We start from the raw sequence: 17,816 nt of genomic DNA on the forward strand, positions 1-17,816 counted from the left end.
ATGCCCTCCCCAGGCCTTGATATCATCCTCTCCGGGTGATTCTGATGCACAATAAGCTTTAAGAACTACTCTCTCAAATACTAATAATTAGCAGCTGGAAGTATATTATTCTCAGATTGGCGAGTATTGGATATGAATTTCAGTAGCAACAGATCACTCAGTTGGGGTCTAGCAGGGATCCAGGAAATTGAATCATTGCTCTGTTTTCTTTTGAAAAAGGAAAACATTTTCTTGTGATTGGGTGAAAGTTCACAGAGCAAATTGGTTTTCTATTCAACAATCCAAACACACTTTGTATCATTGATTATGATCTCCGCAATGTGACAGTACTCTTCCGAGGCCTCGTTACATTTTCTGTTTCCATTCACCTTCATCCCTTCTAAGGTTTGCAAATGCAAACCTTTTTCCTTACAGTTGATTGTTTTGAGGAGTGCAAACCACCCCTGCCCTGATGGTGGTGTTCACAACGCCACTCACTCACTCCATCCTTGCCATTTTATCAGAACAGACTCATCACTGACCCCTCCATTGGCTTCCTGAGGCTAATCGAATGGGAGATTACCCATCTTTATCCCACTGAACCGCCAGTGGATTCGAACCACCAGAGAGGAATGACATTTGAGTTAGCATCACAGCTCTCTACCAAACATACCCCCAGACTTGACCTTTTGCCTTTTTTATTGGTTAGCTGGGAGTTGAACTACAAGGGTGACTTCTACGCTCAGTTTGAAGGATATCTAGGAGACAGTCTCGGAGTTTCCACCAGTCTCTATGAGGCCAGTAGTATTTTGAGTTTTGTTCTGCATTTTTTTCCTCCCCACTCTATCTTTCAGAATGGTTCCTTCTATTGTCTTGGTTTCTCCCTCTTGAGTACTTCTAACTGAGTTGGCTCTTAGCTAATTGAATGGGCCCCTAACTCATGGTAATTCCATGAACAATGGCAGACCACCGTGAGCCATAGTGTATTGAGTGAATGATTTTTTTAAGTCCCTCTCTAGGGCTTTGTTCTTTGTTGGCCTTAGTCTGAAAACTCTGCTGAAGCCTGTAAAGCATGTTGTTGTTATGTGCCATCAAGTCAGAACCAACTCAGTTGATCCTGCAGAAAGTTTTAGAAGCAACAGATCACACAGGAGAGATTCTCCATCCTTCTCCCAAGGAGCAGCTGGTGGATTCAAACCAAGTGCCTTTGGGTTAGCAGTGCAACTCTTTACCATCATTGAGGGATGATGGTGGCAGTGAACGCAAACCACGTGACTGGAAAACAAAGTAAAGTCTTACATATGGAAGGCAAGAATCCTACCACTCAGCCATTATTGCCTTCCTTAACTTAGTTAACATCTAGAAATCCTGGTGCTTGTAGAAGTCCAGAGAACAAATGGTAGAGAATACAGAGTAGCAACTTACACAGTAACTACAATAAGGGTCATCAGAGTCAAGGGGTAGACCATGAATGGAGAAGTAGTCAAATGTGCTTTAATCCAAAGCTTCCTCATTCAACCAAAGGTCAAGATAGACATGTCTTTGTTCCTTGCAAAGAATTCATTTTTACTTGTTGGCTCTAAGTATTAAGAATAAAACAAGCAAGACTAAAGACTCCACATTTGGACAGGAACTGCACCAGAGAGTCAACTGATCAAACCCAGTCTGAAATTAGATTTAGATGCTCTGATAGTACAGTGGTTGTAAACAGTTGGCCCCTAATAAAAAGATGGGCAGTTCAAACCCACTAGTTGCTCAGTCTGCTTCCATAAAAATTACACTCTTGGGAATCCTGTGAGGAAGTTCTGCTGTGTGCTGTGTTGTTGTTGTTGTTGTTGTTGTTGTTGCTGATTGATGTCAAGCTGAGCACGACTCATAGCGACCCTATGAACAAAAGACCTGAAGCCTTTCTATAACTGTCGTCATTTATCAAAGTTTCCAAAGGCACGTTGTTTAGGAAGTGGATGCCACTTCTACTTCCAAACCTGTCTTAAACTGGAAGCTCCACCAAACACTGTCCACCATGGGTAACCATTATGCCATTTGACACCTCAATGGCACAAGGTTCAGCATCACAGCAACCCCAGGTTACCTCAGTACAACATATTGACAGAAGAGTGGTGTACCACTTAGAAGAATGTTCCTCCTAAATATAGTAACAACTGACCATTAAATACAAAGGCCCTCTCTGAGGTCTTGTTGACTCTAAACAAGACGCTTAAATTAAATAACAACCAGCATAGCATGTTGTTGTGGTTCTGTGCCGTTGAGTCACCTGTGACGTATAGCGACCCTGGGTACAGCAGCTCTGAACTCTTCCCTGTCTTGAGCCTGTGTTATAGGATCACTGAATTAGAATGAACCTGACAGGATGGGGTGTATGTGAATGTGTGGTCTTGGGTTTGTGGACCCAGATTTGGAAAGGCTAGCTCTTCTGATTCTAAGTAGATAAGGTCTCACTAGAAATCACCTGTGAATTGTGACCATAGATTCTCATTGATGATGGGCTGACCAAATCTAGTTTTTTTGCATGGACTCGTTACTGCTCTCACTGTCTCTGACTATGTGCATGCGCGCGCGCGCGCACACACACACACACACCTCATTTATACACCAGGTAGCAGCTTTGACACTATGCACCAGAGGAATTGAGTAGTGATCACTGGCCATTTTGATGCCCCAGCGACTATATCACTTTGACCCTTCTGTGATCTAAAAATCCACGTCCAGGACAGACTATTCATTCAGAAATGCAACATTTCCAAAGGAAGAAATGTGTCAGCCCTAAGCATAGATTAGCAATAAAGGGCTTAAATACTTCTCCATTGGCCTGTGACCAGATGGTTCCATAAAAATTAGACTTGTTTATCTCCCTCTTAAATTTAACTGGAGACATATTTGGAATAATAATAGAAAAGCACTCACTTTGAAGAACAGATAAGGTTCATAAATATCCCAAAGGTCCACTGGCTCTCCCTCTCCATGGGAGCCCCAGGGGTCTTGATCTGCGTAAGTCTGCTGTGAATTTCCCCAGAGCCCATTAGCCCAGCCACAGTGTTCATTTTCAGTCTGACACCAGAATTAGAACAAGGTCAGTGATGCCGACTAAGCTCACGCCTGACACAGAGCGAGTCGCTCAAAACCGGGGAAAGTCAAATGTCAGGAGAACCATCAAAGGTGAAGCAAAACATAATGAGTGGCTTGCTGTAAGTCAGTCATTGATGTCACAGTGCCTGGCGCTGGGTTTATGGGATGGAGACACAGCAGCCCAAGATTCTTCTCAGCTTGCATTTTTAAATAGCACTCTTAATTGGAAAGGTTATAAGCATGCATGCATAGAGAGACTCACTCATACATATTCTCTCTCTCTCTCTCTCTCACACACACACACACACACACAGAGTCATAACAATGCCAAATGTTAGAGCACAAAGCATCACCCTGTCCTACACCATCTCCGTCATCACTGGTGTGTTTGAGTCTACTCTTAATTGTTGTGGTTGGGACCCGTGTGTCAGTCTGTCTTCCTGAGAGCCTCCCTCACCTTTCCCATTCCCCCTGCTTTACCAAGTATAACATCCACTTCAGGTGATGGGTCCCTCTTCAGGGCATGTCCGAAGTAAGTCTTGGAAAATAGTCTGTGATTCATGGAGTTCTCACCTGATTCATTTTGTAGAAGCAGATCACCAGACCTTTCTTCCTAGTATGTCTTAGCCTAGAAATGCCACTAATCCTGTCCACCATGGGGGACCCTGCTGGTATTTGAAATACATGGCATCCAGCATCACAATGCCATGCAAGTTACCATCATTTCTTTTATGGTAATCCTTTCTGATTAATAAAAACTATTTCCCCATGCTTTCTCTCTTTACTTGACCCACCCCCTTAAATGGGAGAAAAGCTTGTACATAAACTGTTCTGTTCTTATTCTTTGACCTTCTAGAAACTGTAGCACACATACATTATATTGTATAAACCTCCATGTGGTAGAGTTTTCACCTTCCAAATATGGACCCAGGTTCTGTTTCCAGACAGTGTACCTCATATGTAGCCATCTGTCAGTAGAGGCTTGCATGTTGATTATGCATGTTGATGGGAGGTTTCCCTGAGGCTCCCAGACTAAGATGAACTAGGAAGAAAGGCCTGGCAATCGGCTTCCTAAAATCAACCAATAAAAAGTCTATGGACCACAGGGGTCTGATCTGCAACTGATCCCAGGCATGGCATAGACCTGGATGGTGCTTTGCTCTGTAGTGTGTGGGGTTGCCTTGAGTCAGGGCTGACATGATAACATCTAACAACAACAACAACAACAACACAAGCAGACTTATCAGACTGAACCTTGTATCCATCAGCAGTTGCATGGTGTGACATTAACCAGTAATCTAGACACCTGGATTATTCCCCCAGCCGCCATGGTGACTTACTTTACCTCCTTGGCTCACACACACTGGCTCCTGATTCATCATTAGTAGGAAGTGACCACAGTGTCTGCCCCTAAACCCCTTCTGTGTTGTTCTTGAATCGAGCTGTGATCTAAACATCTCTCGTTCCCTCTGGTCATGGTCTCATCCCTGTACACTACTATTACTGAATGCAAGGGGTTCTTTCTGTAGTCAATTGCCAATGAGACAAATGGATTGCAATATCCATATGCACTTTATTACACATCTGGGAGGACAGTTGAGTCAGCCTCAAAGACTGCCTCTCCTCTGGGAGAGGTCATTAGGCTTTTATACCAGGGTGAGACACCAACTCACTTAACAATGCACTTTTATTAGTAAAATCAAATAATTTCTATATCTGAAAAAAAAAACCCAACACCCATTCACATACAGATACCAGTAAACAGGCAATCTATAGACCAGTTAACATATAACAGAAAAATTTTTGAAAGATGAGTTAATTCAGTGCTCCCTTTCCTGGTAAACAGGCAGATTAGGTTACAACTGGGAAAAGCAGCTCCAAACAGATAACTGCTGATCTAGGAGATGCATCTCCTCTTCTGGTAAACAGACAGATTAAAGAAAGGAAACTAAGATTTCCAAGGTCAAGCAACTAGCCTTCCAGGCTGGAGAAAACTGAGGCCAGTTTTAGAAGTATATAACTATAGTTCCATAACTGATACATACATAGCGAATTCTGAACTTAATAGTACTGCCACATCACTACTTTACATTTGGGACAGAGAACCAGAGGGTCGTTACCACCTCCAGAAGGACTGAGACTCTTTAGTCCTGACCCAGTCCTCCACACCTCGTGGTGGTGGTTGTCGTCAGGTGCTATAGAGTTGAGTACAACTCACGGAGACAGATCATACAAGAGATCTGTACCCTGTTCTCCCTCAAATCATCCCCATCACCTCTGACAAACTTGAGCCCATTGCTGCAGTCACCGTGTCTGGTGTTCTCCATAGAAAGGAACTCATGGTCTTCCTTCTGCTTTGGTTTTGGATGATGCTGATGACACTCACAGGCTCTCGTTCTGATTCTTTCTTGTCTCCTCTCTCCCCCATTCACCATGCCTCAGCTTCCCTGTCTTCTCCACCCTTCCGCTCCACTCTCTTTCCTCTGACTTCTCTTTGGTTCCACAGCCGAGTCCTGACAGCCCCTTGAGCCTTGTCCTGGACAATAGGGAAATCAGGGCAATGAATAGGATCCTTTTGCTTAAAGGGTTTGACAGTCTCAAGAGAGCTTGGTGATGACAAAAAAAAAAAAAAAAAAGCACCTGAAAAGAAATGATGTCACTTGATTTGCTGAAGGAAATGAACAATTTCCTGGCGTGTAGGATTATTGCTATGTTCCCCACTCCCTCTCACATCTTTTAAAATGCCAGGACCCCTCAGTGTCATTAAAAGGCTTTACACACACATCCTTGATGAGATTCAAAGCCTTTACGCCTTGCTTGATGAGTCGTAGGAGTTTGAGGACTTTTGACTAAAAAAATGTATAATGTCAGAAAGTTACTATGAATTCACTTAAGCTCATCAATGAGTTTATCTCTTAAGTCATACTAGTTAGAATGCTCCATATATGCGTGAGGTAGGTTGTTCTAAGCAGACTTCAAAAATACTGGTGTACCCCATATCCTATACTTCTTGTAGTCTTATTTCAGAGAATATTTTCTCTCCCTCTCCCTCTCCCTCTCCCTGTTCCTCTCCCTGTTCCTCTCCTTGTCCCTCTCTCCCTCTCCCACTCCCTCTTCAACCTCATCTTCTAAATGGATGAAAAACTGATCACAAACAACTCCTAATGCAATAGTTAGGTGTTCGGCTATCAACCAAAAGGTTGGCAATTTAAACTCCCCCAGCAGCCTGTCGGCACAGAGGCCTGGTTGTCGGCCCCCATAAAGATGCTCAGATCTCATTCCTCTGCTGTCAGTTCTGCTCTGACGCGTAGCAGCCCTCCATTTGGATTTTGAAGCTGTAAGTCATAGTGGGGAGACTGCCCATCTGTCTCTGGAAGAGCCACTGGTGGATTCAGACTTCAAGAGTGGCCTGGCCTCTGAGTTCGTAGCATAGTTCACCACACACTGTGCCATTACAGCAAAAAAATTCTGTGAGATAGTTCTTCTCTGTCATTTGGGGTCACCAGGATGAACTCAAGGGTATGAGAGCTCTGATAGCCTAGTGATAAGGAGCTATACTGTCAATCCAAAGGTAGGTGATTCAAATCTACCAGCTGCTGCATGGGAGAAAGATGAGCCTTCTCCTCTAGTGCCACTTAGGGTCAGCTATGAGTCGGTTCTGGCTTGATGGCTCACGACAACAAGGGGCACCTAGGAACAACAAAGACACAATGATGTTTGGTAGCATTTGCATGGATCTCTCCTGCCCCTCTTTTCTTCTCTGAGAAAGATAGGTTGGAGTCCTGAGTGTGCACAATTCCTCATGCTCATCTTAAGCCGCTGGCCTGTGAAATGCTGCCCAGAGACAAAGAATGTTGGCTCCTGCAGGGCTGAAGTTCCATCCACAGAGCGCCCCCCCTTGGAAGGTGGTGGCAAACCACCTGTGCCAAAGACGGCTTCTCATTGAAGACGTTTAAGCCTAGCCTGATTTTTATTTTGGTTTTGTGACTTCTCAGCATTCTATGAAAATAGAAGACTCTGTGTTTAAATGAGGGAGATTTATCCTAATCTCAATACAGTCTATTTGTGGCTAGAACCCTGTGTTCCTCTCTTTACAACCAGAGATAATTTTTTCATCCTGTAAATGGTCCAGTGGCCCTTTGACATCTTGGGTGTCAGGGTCATAGGCTTCAGAAGGCTCTCATTTCCAGACCCAGGGTCGTGTAGCTTTAGGAATCAGAATGTGTCCCTAAGGAAGCTAAAAGCTCAGGGTCAGTGGTCAGATGGGCAGGTTGACCTTCCTGTGTTCCAAGGTCACAAACAAGGAGCAGCCTTCTTCCACGTGGAAAAGACTTGACCCACGTCACTCAGACCCTAAACTCGTCCTGGGCCCACGGGAGCTCACAGAGAGCCCCACAACGACGGAGCCTGTTCTCCTGGAGAACACGCGCTTTCCCATGGTGATGTCCTAGATTTGTCCACAAAAGGAGCTGCTCGCTTGCCATTTCCAATCCCACACAGGCTGCTGAGAGGCCCAGAGTGCCCAATCCCTGGGCAGCACATGAAACGGGATGGAAATGGGGTCAGTTCACCACTTGGTGTTCTTAGCAGACCCTAATGGAGGCAACAGCCACATCATCCTGACGTCTCCAGCTATATATGGAAATGTGTCCCCTCTTGGACACCACCCATCTTGAACTGTGGGATCTTTGATGAGGATTCGTGTCCAGAGGATCAGCCTTGGTGTTCAGGTTTTAGACACTTTGCCCGAGGTTTTTCAGGCTCTGCCCTCTGCTGGGCTCTGACTGATCCTCCTCAGATCTGTGGGTCATGTGCTCACCACGGAGCACAGCCTTGTACCATCTGCAGCAAACACAGTTTTATTCACCACGTACTCTGTGCTAGGGATTAGGGATACAGAAGAATGAGCCACTGTCCTTCAATCAGCTTACCTCCTGATGGGGAAGGCTTTGAAACAAGTGATAATTAGACTCCACTGTAGCATTCTGAGTTGAAGAAGCAACCAGGATGCCACAGACAGTGACATCATGGCTTCCTATGTTTACTTCCTGCATGTTCTGGGAGGATTCAAAGAGGCCTGTGTGTTATACCCCAAAGTTAATCTTTGCCATGTTTTTGGCACATGTCTGTTACATCCATTGTTAATGGCCAATAGCCGATGGCAATGTTGATGACTGTTAACAGAGGCTCCTTCCAGCAGTTTCTCTAGAGTGGCAAATTGATGTCTCCCATGCACTACATAAACCTGTGAACAGAAAGGCCCACTCAATCAGCGTCTCTACCATTCTTCGGCCAATTAGAGCGGCATGGGACACATAGCAGCTGGGTCACTGGGATAGAATTTTACAAGTGCCCTTCCTTCACCACTGCATCACCCTTGTTCACGTTTGCAAGTAACAAGTTGAATTAGCCAATCCCACCCACGTACAGCCCTAGTTGCTCTTACGTTGACACTGACGCGTGCTGACCCCTGTGTATGTCAGAATAGAACACACCCTGCAGAGTTTTCAGAAGTGGAGCAACAGCCATTTCTTCCGTGGCATTTCTGAGTGCACTTGAATCAACAACCGTCTGGATTAGCCACCAAGGGCATTGACCATTTGAACCACCCAGGAACTCCACTCACCTCTAAGAACCTGCTCAATTATTTGTGAAGAACCAATGGGTTTCTGATCATGAGGCCACACCGAGGGAAACAGGGACAGCCACTGAAGAACCCTGCATTCCCCAAGCCAACAACTGCCACAAGGTGCTCACTATTGAGATTACCCAGTGGGCCCACTATTTCAGAGCACCCCAAACTCATTGGCATTCCAGCTGAGTGCATGCAGTCTGGTCCTGCACATCAGACCCCATCCTTTGATACCACTTCTTCCTTCCCCGCGATCCCCAACTACTCTCTGAACTCAGAACACTCAGCATTTGATCTTGCCTCCAACCCTTTGCAAATCGAATCATGGCATCTTGCTCTAATTTCTAGTTTGCTTGACTGTCTCTCATGCTTGACATGGAGCTCTCAGAGGCCAAAGGACAATGCATTATTCATCTCAACGTAAAAGCTTGGAGATGCTCAGCACAGGGCTTGCCTCGTGTTATGTGTTTTAGCAGTGGCCCATATTTAATGGGTGAATTAATGAGTGAGTGAAAGGGAGTAAATGAATGAGTGACTGAGTAAGTACGAGAGAGAAGAATGAATAAATGAGTGAGCGAATCAATGAGTAAGTAAAGCAGAAAGAAATGGGGTCTTCAGAAAGCCAAGCATCTTTAGCTTCCTTGACTAGAAATAAAGCAGAACATCAAATCCAGCTCCGCCGCACATACATTATCTCTTTTCATAATGTCATGTCAAGTGCTTTGGCCAGAACCCTGGGGTGGGGGTGTGAGTGGAAATCTGGAAAAGTGTCTTATGAGGGTGTGCGTTGGGGGTTGAATTTAGGAAATGTGTTTCAGAAGATTCTCAGGGCCTGGACAAAGCCTACAAGGGTACATGTTCAAAAGGGAATTTTCACAACTGGCCTCAAAGGAGTTGTATTCAGGGAAACTGGAGGCTGATCGCATCTCGGGCTCCAAACTCCTATCCCGAAGCAATCCCCTTAGCGCTCCGCCTGGCTCGCGGAAGAGAGGGAAATCTAATCTGAAAAGCAACCGCAGTCTCTCTGAAACTGCCGAGAGGAGTCCGAGGGCAAATAAGGAATTCTTGTCACTTACCTGGGACATGACACAATCCTGGAGCATGAAGTCATCTCTCTGGACATGCTCTGTTGGAGTCAGAGAAAGTCCAGAGAGGGTTCTGTGAGTCCACTCCGTCCCTCAGCTTCTCTATCTTCAGACAGGAAAGAATCGCATCTCCCACTACCTATTAAGTGCACCAAGTATTATATGCACATGTCCCCCTTCAATTCTAACAACTCTTACCAGGTGAATATTCCTTATAGATGCTCATAGATGTTAACTAAAACTCGAGTTTGAGTAAGCCCCTTAACTTTTCTGTGCCTTACTTCTTCATCTGTGGGGAAAATAATGAGACCAGTCAAAACAGGTTGATACATGAGGGTTGGTGATGAAGGTTGATGCTGATATTAGTTGCAGTTGAGTCATTGGCCAACTCACAGTGACCCCAAGCGCCCGCCTAGCCCTGCACCACCCTTATAATTGGATACAGATGCAGCCTCTGGTTGGTAGCGGTAAGGAATTGCACTGTCAACGCAAACGTACATGGTTTGAGTCGACCAGCTGGTCTTTGGGGAAAAGATGGGCAGTCTCTTCCCATGTGGTTTATTGCCTCGGAAAACCTATAGGAGGATTAGCTGGTTCTGTTGGTTCTGACTCAGCAGTACTCAATAACAACAGTTTTTGGATTTCCATTTCCAGGCCTTTCTTCCTAGTCTCTCTGAGTCTTAAAGTGCCGTTAAAATGTGTGCAGCACCAGAGCAACACACAAGCCTCCAGTGATAGAGGCAGCATCACATGAAATACACTGACTGGGGATCAGATCCAGATCTCCTGTGTAGAAGGCCACGATTCCACCCCTGAACCACCGCTGCCTCATATGTGAGGGTTATATGAGTTAATTTCAGAAAGCTCTAGTCCAGTGCCTGGAGCATAGTGGAGTTTATGTAACTTTGTTAAGCAAAAAATAGAAAAAGACATGAACAGTTTGCATGGATGGCTTGATAAGTAGAGCATCTCGTATCTAGATTCTGAGTGGAGATGGAGGGAGCAGTGTTGAAGGCAGGAGGTGAACACAGCCAGTCTGACACCAACGCTACCTCTTTATGATCATGTAGACTTTAGAGGATCATTTGACCTGCTTTCCAAACTTCATGGAAGGATGTTCCCTTTACAGCCCATTCTAGTGTTTTCCACCAGAACCGATTCATCGCTGACCCTCCAGCATCACTTGGAGACTGTATGACCCTCCAGCATTATTTGGAGACACAAGAGATTTCCATCTTTCTCTCCTGGAGTAGCTGCTGCATTCACACCACCTTTCAGTGAGCAGCTCAGCTCTTTATGGCCCATGCTACCAGAGAACCCTCTTCTTTTTTTTTTTAATTGCATTGTATTTTTTCTAAAAGTAGTCACAGCTGAACAGAGTCCCTTTCTATGATTTCTGCACAGAGTTGTTAAGTGCCATTGATCATTATTCTTTGTGTCCAAACTCTCATTCTTGCCAATCTAGTTGTCCCATGCTGGTGCCTAGACCACAATGATCTATACATTTTTTCTCTCTCTCTCTGTCCAGCCTTGTATGTGTCACTCTGCCTCTTGGAACACCAGGCTTGTAGTCACTCGAAGCAGGTGTCAGGCAAACTTACAGAGTTCCCTCCATCATCCTCAGCAGGACCCTTTCAGATGGGACGTCCCCCTGACTCCGTAGAGCTCCCCACTCTGCCCTTTAACAGGAGCCTCTGGCTAAAAGGCCAGCTGTGAATCCTGTTCAAGGTTTTCCGCCATCCTCGGGATGATGCAGAACCTGGACGTTGGCAGAAGGACCTGTGGCTGACAGTTCACTTCTATAGGAAGAACATTTGAAGAGGTGTAGCCTCCGCTGGATGGAGACAGTTCTTCAGGTTTCCATGAGCTCCCAGTTACTTGAGATATAAAGAGTGAAGACTTTGCAGGCTGTAGTGGCTTGCGTGTGGCTGTGATGCCAGAAGCTGTGCCACCAGCACAGATACCAGCAGAGTCTCTCATGGTGGACAGGTTTCAGGAGAGTTGCTATACTAAGGCAGATCAGGAATAAGGGCTTGGTGTGGTCAGCTTCAGAGAAGGAGCCAGTGGAAAGCAGTGGACCTCCACAGAACATCGTCCACCTTGCTTTGCATGTGCTCACCATCAAGAGGGATGAGTGCGTCACTAGAGGACAAGGAGGCCGTGATGGTTGCAGAAGTAGCTGGCCAGTGAAGAGTGTAGGAGACACTGAGAATCATTGGCACAAGGACCTCAGAGATGGATTCAGACATGGTAACAGTCATGTGGATAACATAGAACCAGTCAGTGTTCATGCTGTTGTACGTGAAGCAGAGTCAACCCAACAACCAGTGTTTATCTCCAGGGTAAAGGACAGGGCTTTGAACAACCACGACAACTGTCCTCTCACGTGGACAGAGAAAGACAAACCTGCCCCAACCAGCAGGTGGCTGTGTCTTCACAGAGCAGGAAGCTTCAAGAAAGAGCTTTCATTATTCACCTTATCAGCTCCAGTTCGCATGATCACATTAGCAGAGATTGTGGCCTCACTGTAGTGGGAGAAACTTAGAGTGAAATGAATGTTACAGGGCTGAGAAAATGGCATTCAGTGCTTCCCTCTAGTTGAAGGAACACGTATACACCGCAGCCTTTTAATCTCAGGCCCCTCAGAGTTCCCTTTTGTGCTGTCTTTCCCTCTATTTATACAGCAGAAAAGCTCACCAAACAGATGCACACATTTTTTTGCGACGCTGACTGGCTTCAGCCTGGGGTTGTGAAGCAAAGAAACAGAAAATATGGATTGGATGCTCACTCCCTGCCACAGGCCACAAGAAATATAAAAATGGTAAAACATGGTCTCTGACTTCCCTGGAGGAGATTACAATATACTTGAGTAAATTAAAAATGAAATCAGAAAGTATTTGAACTACAGCTCAGTACAGTAGAAGAGGGACCACGAGGCAGGAAATGATTAACTGGAAAATGATGGGAGCAGGCTGTAATTGGTGTTGAAAAATGTGCATTTGCTCTGCTTTGGAAACTCCATCTCATTTGCCAAGTTGACTTTTTTTTTTAAAGGGAGATACTGTTTGGGCAAAAGGTAGTGAGAAAATCTTCACATTTACATCATAGCAAGATCAAGATTATATCACATCTGCAGTGTCTGTGTTGTAAGAGACCCTCGCTGCGCAATCAGTGAGCACTCAACCTACTAACCAGAAGATCCCTGGCTCAAACCCAATAGTTGTTTCATAGAAATAAGGCCTGGCAATCTGCTCCAGTGAAAATGATGTCTTTAAAAATCCTGTGAGACAGTTCTACTCTGTGCTGTAGGTTTGCTATGAGCTCGGATTGAATGACAGCAAAATATGCAAGGCCCTGATAGGAAGAAGTAAAAGCATATAGAGCACTGTGTGGTTAATTAGCATACCTTTATGCTGATAACATGTGCCTTTTGCCTATTGTGTAATCCTACACACTATTTTCCTAAATGCACTATATCAATACTTTTTTTGCATGTTGATGAATTTGCTTGCTTGCTTGCTTGCTTGCTTTTTTTCCTTCTCTAGCACCTGTCATTTTAAGCCTTAGTGCCTATTGACATGGAGGTTAGGTTGGCTACAGCAGACACTAGCCTACCTTTGTGTTTCTAAAGCAGCTCCTTTCTCAGCCCAATCAGTTTGTGGGAATTCTAGATAGATAATAAGACAATCCTGCCGAGTCTCTGGTGGCTTCCAGGGTAGGGCTGACCATGGAATGCTTATGTGCTTGACAGTTAAGCGAAAAGTTGGTATTGTTGCTGTGTGTACCATCAAGCCAAAACCAACTCCTGGCGGACACTCCAGTGAGTTTTCAGAGGCAGTAAATTGCACAGGAGATTACTCATGTTACCCTTGTAGAGCGCCTGGGAGGTTTGAACCACTTGCCTTTGGGATGGCAGCTCAACTCCTTACCTCTAAGCCACCAGAGCTCGCTAACTGACAAGTTAATTGATTTGAAGCTGCTGGGCAACCCGACAGGAAAAGGACTTGCTGTTGATCTGCTCCTATAACATTGCCTTCAAGAAAAACCTATGGGTAATTCTAGTCTTTGATAAGAGACCCTTTAAGTCACAAATCACCTCAGCCACACCTACCAACGACAGTGGTCCCTGTGACTGTGTGAAGGAGCTGGAGGACTGTTAAAAGCTAAGAAATGTATTATCAAGATGCTTTTGTCTGTGAGATTGCCTGCACCTTTGACACTGAGAGAGGGAAAAGTGTGAGTGAAGAGCTTAGAAGGGGATGGATTCTTGGTCGGCCCCCCCCCAAATATGTCAGCTTTTACTTTTTCCCCCTGATTACAAAAGTTAGCATGTATCCATGATCTGGCATGACAGGAGCCTAAATTGACTTGGTCCCCCTACCTGCTACAAAATCAATTGCCATTCATTCAGCTGTGACACCTGGCGGTCACATGTGTGTCAGTGGAGAGCAGCGCTCCATTGGTTTTTTTTCCAGTGGCTAATTTGTGGACATTAGATCACCAGGCCTTTCTTCTGAGGTGCTTCTGGGTGCACGTCACCTCGCAACATTTGGATCAGCGGCCTTAACCATTTGCCTGCCCCGATACTCCTCTTCCTTTTGCGAGTACTTCAGTGTATAGGCTTACTAGCGTGTGAGTGCACACAACTCACAATACACAGGCAAACTCAAAAGAAAGAGAGGTTCCAGAAACAAAGTGGAAAGGGATATTCTCATGTTCACTTTCAGCGGCAGCTGCAGCCCGAGGGGGTACATATCCTAGATGTGGGGAGTGGGGCTTTAATCCTGTGCGGAGTCCCTAAGCCTATGCAAAAAGAGGAGGAAGTAATATCAGTGCATAAAATTAGAACATTCAAAGGATCACATTGTTTGTAAAAAGGAGGTAAGGAAGACCTGTTCCCCAAAGAAAAAAGTTGTGGATTCTTGCAGTTGTTTGTGGCCTTGAGAAGGAGATTGAACGTCACTTTCGGGGTATCAATTCTCCTTAAATGGCAGTATTTGCAGTATAAGAAATTCATACAAATATAGACTGATACGTCAGAATCCCTGGCATCCATGGCAGACAGAAAGAACCTCTCTGTAGGGATATTTCTAGAAGCTAGAAGCACCTCCCATGAAGCATGAAGTATAGGGAGAAGAGCATCTCTGACAATGGCTACCTCAGAATTCAGGTCACAAGTGGTGCACAGAAATAATCCACCCCAAGATGCAGCACACACAACAGACAGAAAAATAAGTGTTGCAACAACCAGAGGGGGAAAGGCACCTCTGGACAATGCAAATGATTGATGTGCTCTGTTGCTAGGCTAAAGGTTGGAAGTTCAAGTCTAGTCAGAGGTACCTTAAAAGAAAGTCTTGGCATATCACTTTCAAACAATCAACCATTGAAAACCCTATGGACTGAGTACATTTCTACACTGGCATGCACAAAGTTACCATGAGTGAGAGTTAATTCAAAGGCAATTGAGGAAAGAATAATCTGAAAGACTATGTCTTTGAAATTATTAAATATAGAAGAGAAGTTTTTAAAATTTCAACAAGAGATCTGGCTGTTATTTTTAGAGAACAGGAAGCTCTGTGGCAGAGCTAAATGAAAGTTGCAGTTGAAATAAGTAAATTAGAATTAAAATATAAAGCTAAATATCACTAATGAAAGAATAAATGGAGTGGAAAATAGATCTGCGGGAATCACTTAATTGTAGCACAGATCCACGAAGGAATGGAAAATATTGAAGCAAGGTTATGAAGCTGGAGGATAGAATGAAAAGGGTCAATGTATTTTGACTTGGTTTTCAACAGGGAAAATAAAGACAAAATGGAAAGAGAAAATAGGGGAGAGATTTCCGGAATTACAGAGAGGAGCCATTAGGTAGAAGAATATAAAGTAAGTCTGGAGCAGAACGAGTATAGCAAATCCACACCTAGATTACACACCAAAGACAAAGTGTGATTCTGCCGCATAGGAGAGAGAGGATAGGAGTACATGGAGATTAATTGCAAGAAAAAGTCAGCAACCTTATCTACAGCAGCTCTTGAGATCAGAAGAAAACAATATCGTCAGAAGGTTGAGGAAAAATAATCATCAATGTTCAGACAAACCACTTAAGACTGAGATAAAATAAAAAGTAATACATACTGATTTCACCCAGCCTACACTGGCACAGTGATTAAACCCTCCCCTGCTAGTAGAGAGTAGGTGATTCGAACCTGCAACCTGCTCCACGGGAAGAAACTATGGCTTCTGTACAGACTTATAACCTGGAAACCCTGAGGGGCAGTTCTGTTCCATCTTGCAGAGTCTCCAAGAGTCAGAATTGACTCAACAGCAAAGGGTATGGTTTTGGTGGGTTTTTTTGTTTGTTTGTTTATGGTTGGTTTTGTTTTTTGGTTTTTTTTTTGGTTTTTTACTCAACATTAAAAGAAGCAAGGAAGCAATAATTATGATTACACTCTTTTAAAGAGAATCAGTGTAAACATTTGTAATATTTCCTTGTACTCTGTATATGTCTCCTATTACAGAGAAGATATGTGTGAGATACATATGCACACATACAAATATGCGTATGTAAGTGGAGAAGAGTATTGAATGTACCATGGACTGCTAGGAAGACAGACAGGTTTGTCCAGGATGAAGCTTGACTGCTCCTTGGAGGCAAGGATTCTGAAGCTTCATCTGACATACTTTAAACATGTTGCAAGGAGGGACCAGTCCTTGAAGACGGACATCATTCTTGGGAGGGTGGAGGGACAGTGCAGGAGGGGAAGACCTTCAGTGAGGTGGATTGATATAGTGTCTGGGGTAATCGGGATGAGTGTGTTGGAAATGGTGAGATTGGCACAGGACACAACAGAGTTTAGGGTCTTTACATAAGGTTGCTATGAGTTGCAGGCAACTCGATGACACAAAACAACAACAAGAAGAAATATATGTAGCTAGCTGTCTATATTCTCTCTCTTTCTGTGCACACACTCTCTCTAGTGGCATATGTGTAATGGACTGGTTACAGAAATGTCAGTGGTTTGAGTCCATCAACTGCTGTGAGGGAGAAAGGTGTACAGTCTCTTTCCATAAAGGTGCATAGCCTCAGAAAATCCATTGGAGGGTTGCTGTAAGTCAGAATGTGCATGTATCTTCCTTGATTTTTCAGAGAAGCCTTGATGGACTGGTACAGTGGCTAAATGCTTGACTGATAACCAAACAGCTTGCAGTTCAAACCCATCGGATGCTTTGGGGGGAATAAAGATGTGGTAGTCCACATCCATAAAGATTTACAACCTTGGAAATACTATGGGCACAATTCTACCTTGTCTTGTAGGGTCTCTCTGAGTCAGAATCAACTCGATGACATTCATTTTGTTGTTTTGGTGATTCCCCCACCCGCACTCCACTGTCCTTGAAGAGTACATTTTGAAGGTTGAATCATAGCCAAAGTACTGCAGTTTGGAGAATTGCTAGACAGTGTTAATAGCTAACATTTAGATCTGTGAATTTCCTCCTAAATGGCAACTTGATAAAATGCACATAAAATAATGCTAAGTGTGCCTACTTCTTCCCTTCTCTGAAAAGTTCACCTGCTTTTTAATTGCCCATCTAAATGAGGAGTAGGGGGGTGTTGGGATTGGCGAGGAACCACTCAGCCAGTCGAGGAGCCTCTTTTCAATCCAGTCTCACATCCTGAGTGCACTGCTTGCTGGTGACTTGTTGACATAATCTTGGATGTGGTAAAGTGAGGGGGAAAGACATTTGAGGACCCCCATGTATCACAGGAGCACAGTTAAGCGCTTAGCTGCTATCTGAAAGGCTGACAGTTCAAACCCACCCAGCAAAGCCTTGGGAGAAAGACCTGGTGAACTGTTGTCATGGAGATGATAGTCTACGATACCCTGTGGGGTGGTTCTACTCTTATATCATGGCCTCATTGTGAGTAAAATCAACTTCACAGCTCCAACAGCAGCAACCACGATGCACCAAGCACTGTGCTAGGGCTTCCCTTCCCAACAAGCCTGCAAAAACAACTGTCTCTTGAACTTGCA

The 17,816-nt window shown here is 44.5% G+C and overlaps 1 protein-coding gene across 1 annotated transcript in view; it reads left to right on the forward strand.

Moving 5' to 3' along the window:
* GRIN2A (glutamate receptor, ionotropic, N-methyl D-aspartate 2A) overlaps positions 1 to 17,816 on the forward strand; it is a 547,317-nt gene that overhangs the window by 519,826 nt on the left and 9,675 nt on the right. The window lies entirely within an intron of this gene.

This window comes from Elephantulus edwardii, unplaced genomic scaffold, assembly GCF_000299155.1.
Source record: "Elephantulus edwardii isolate Elephantulus edwardi_28Jun2011 unplaced genomic scaffold, EleEdw1.0 scaffold00162, whole genome shotgun sequence".
In the NCBI taxonomy this organism is placed as follows: Eukaryota; Metazoa; Chordata; class Mammalia; order Macroscelidea; family Macroscelididae; genus Elephantulus; species Elephantulus edwardii.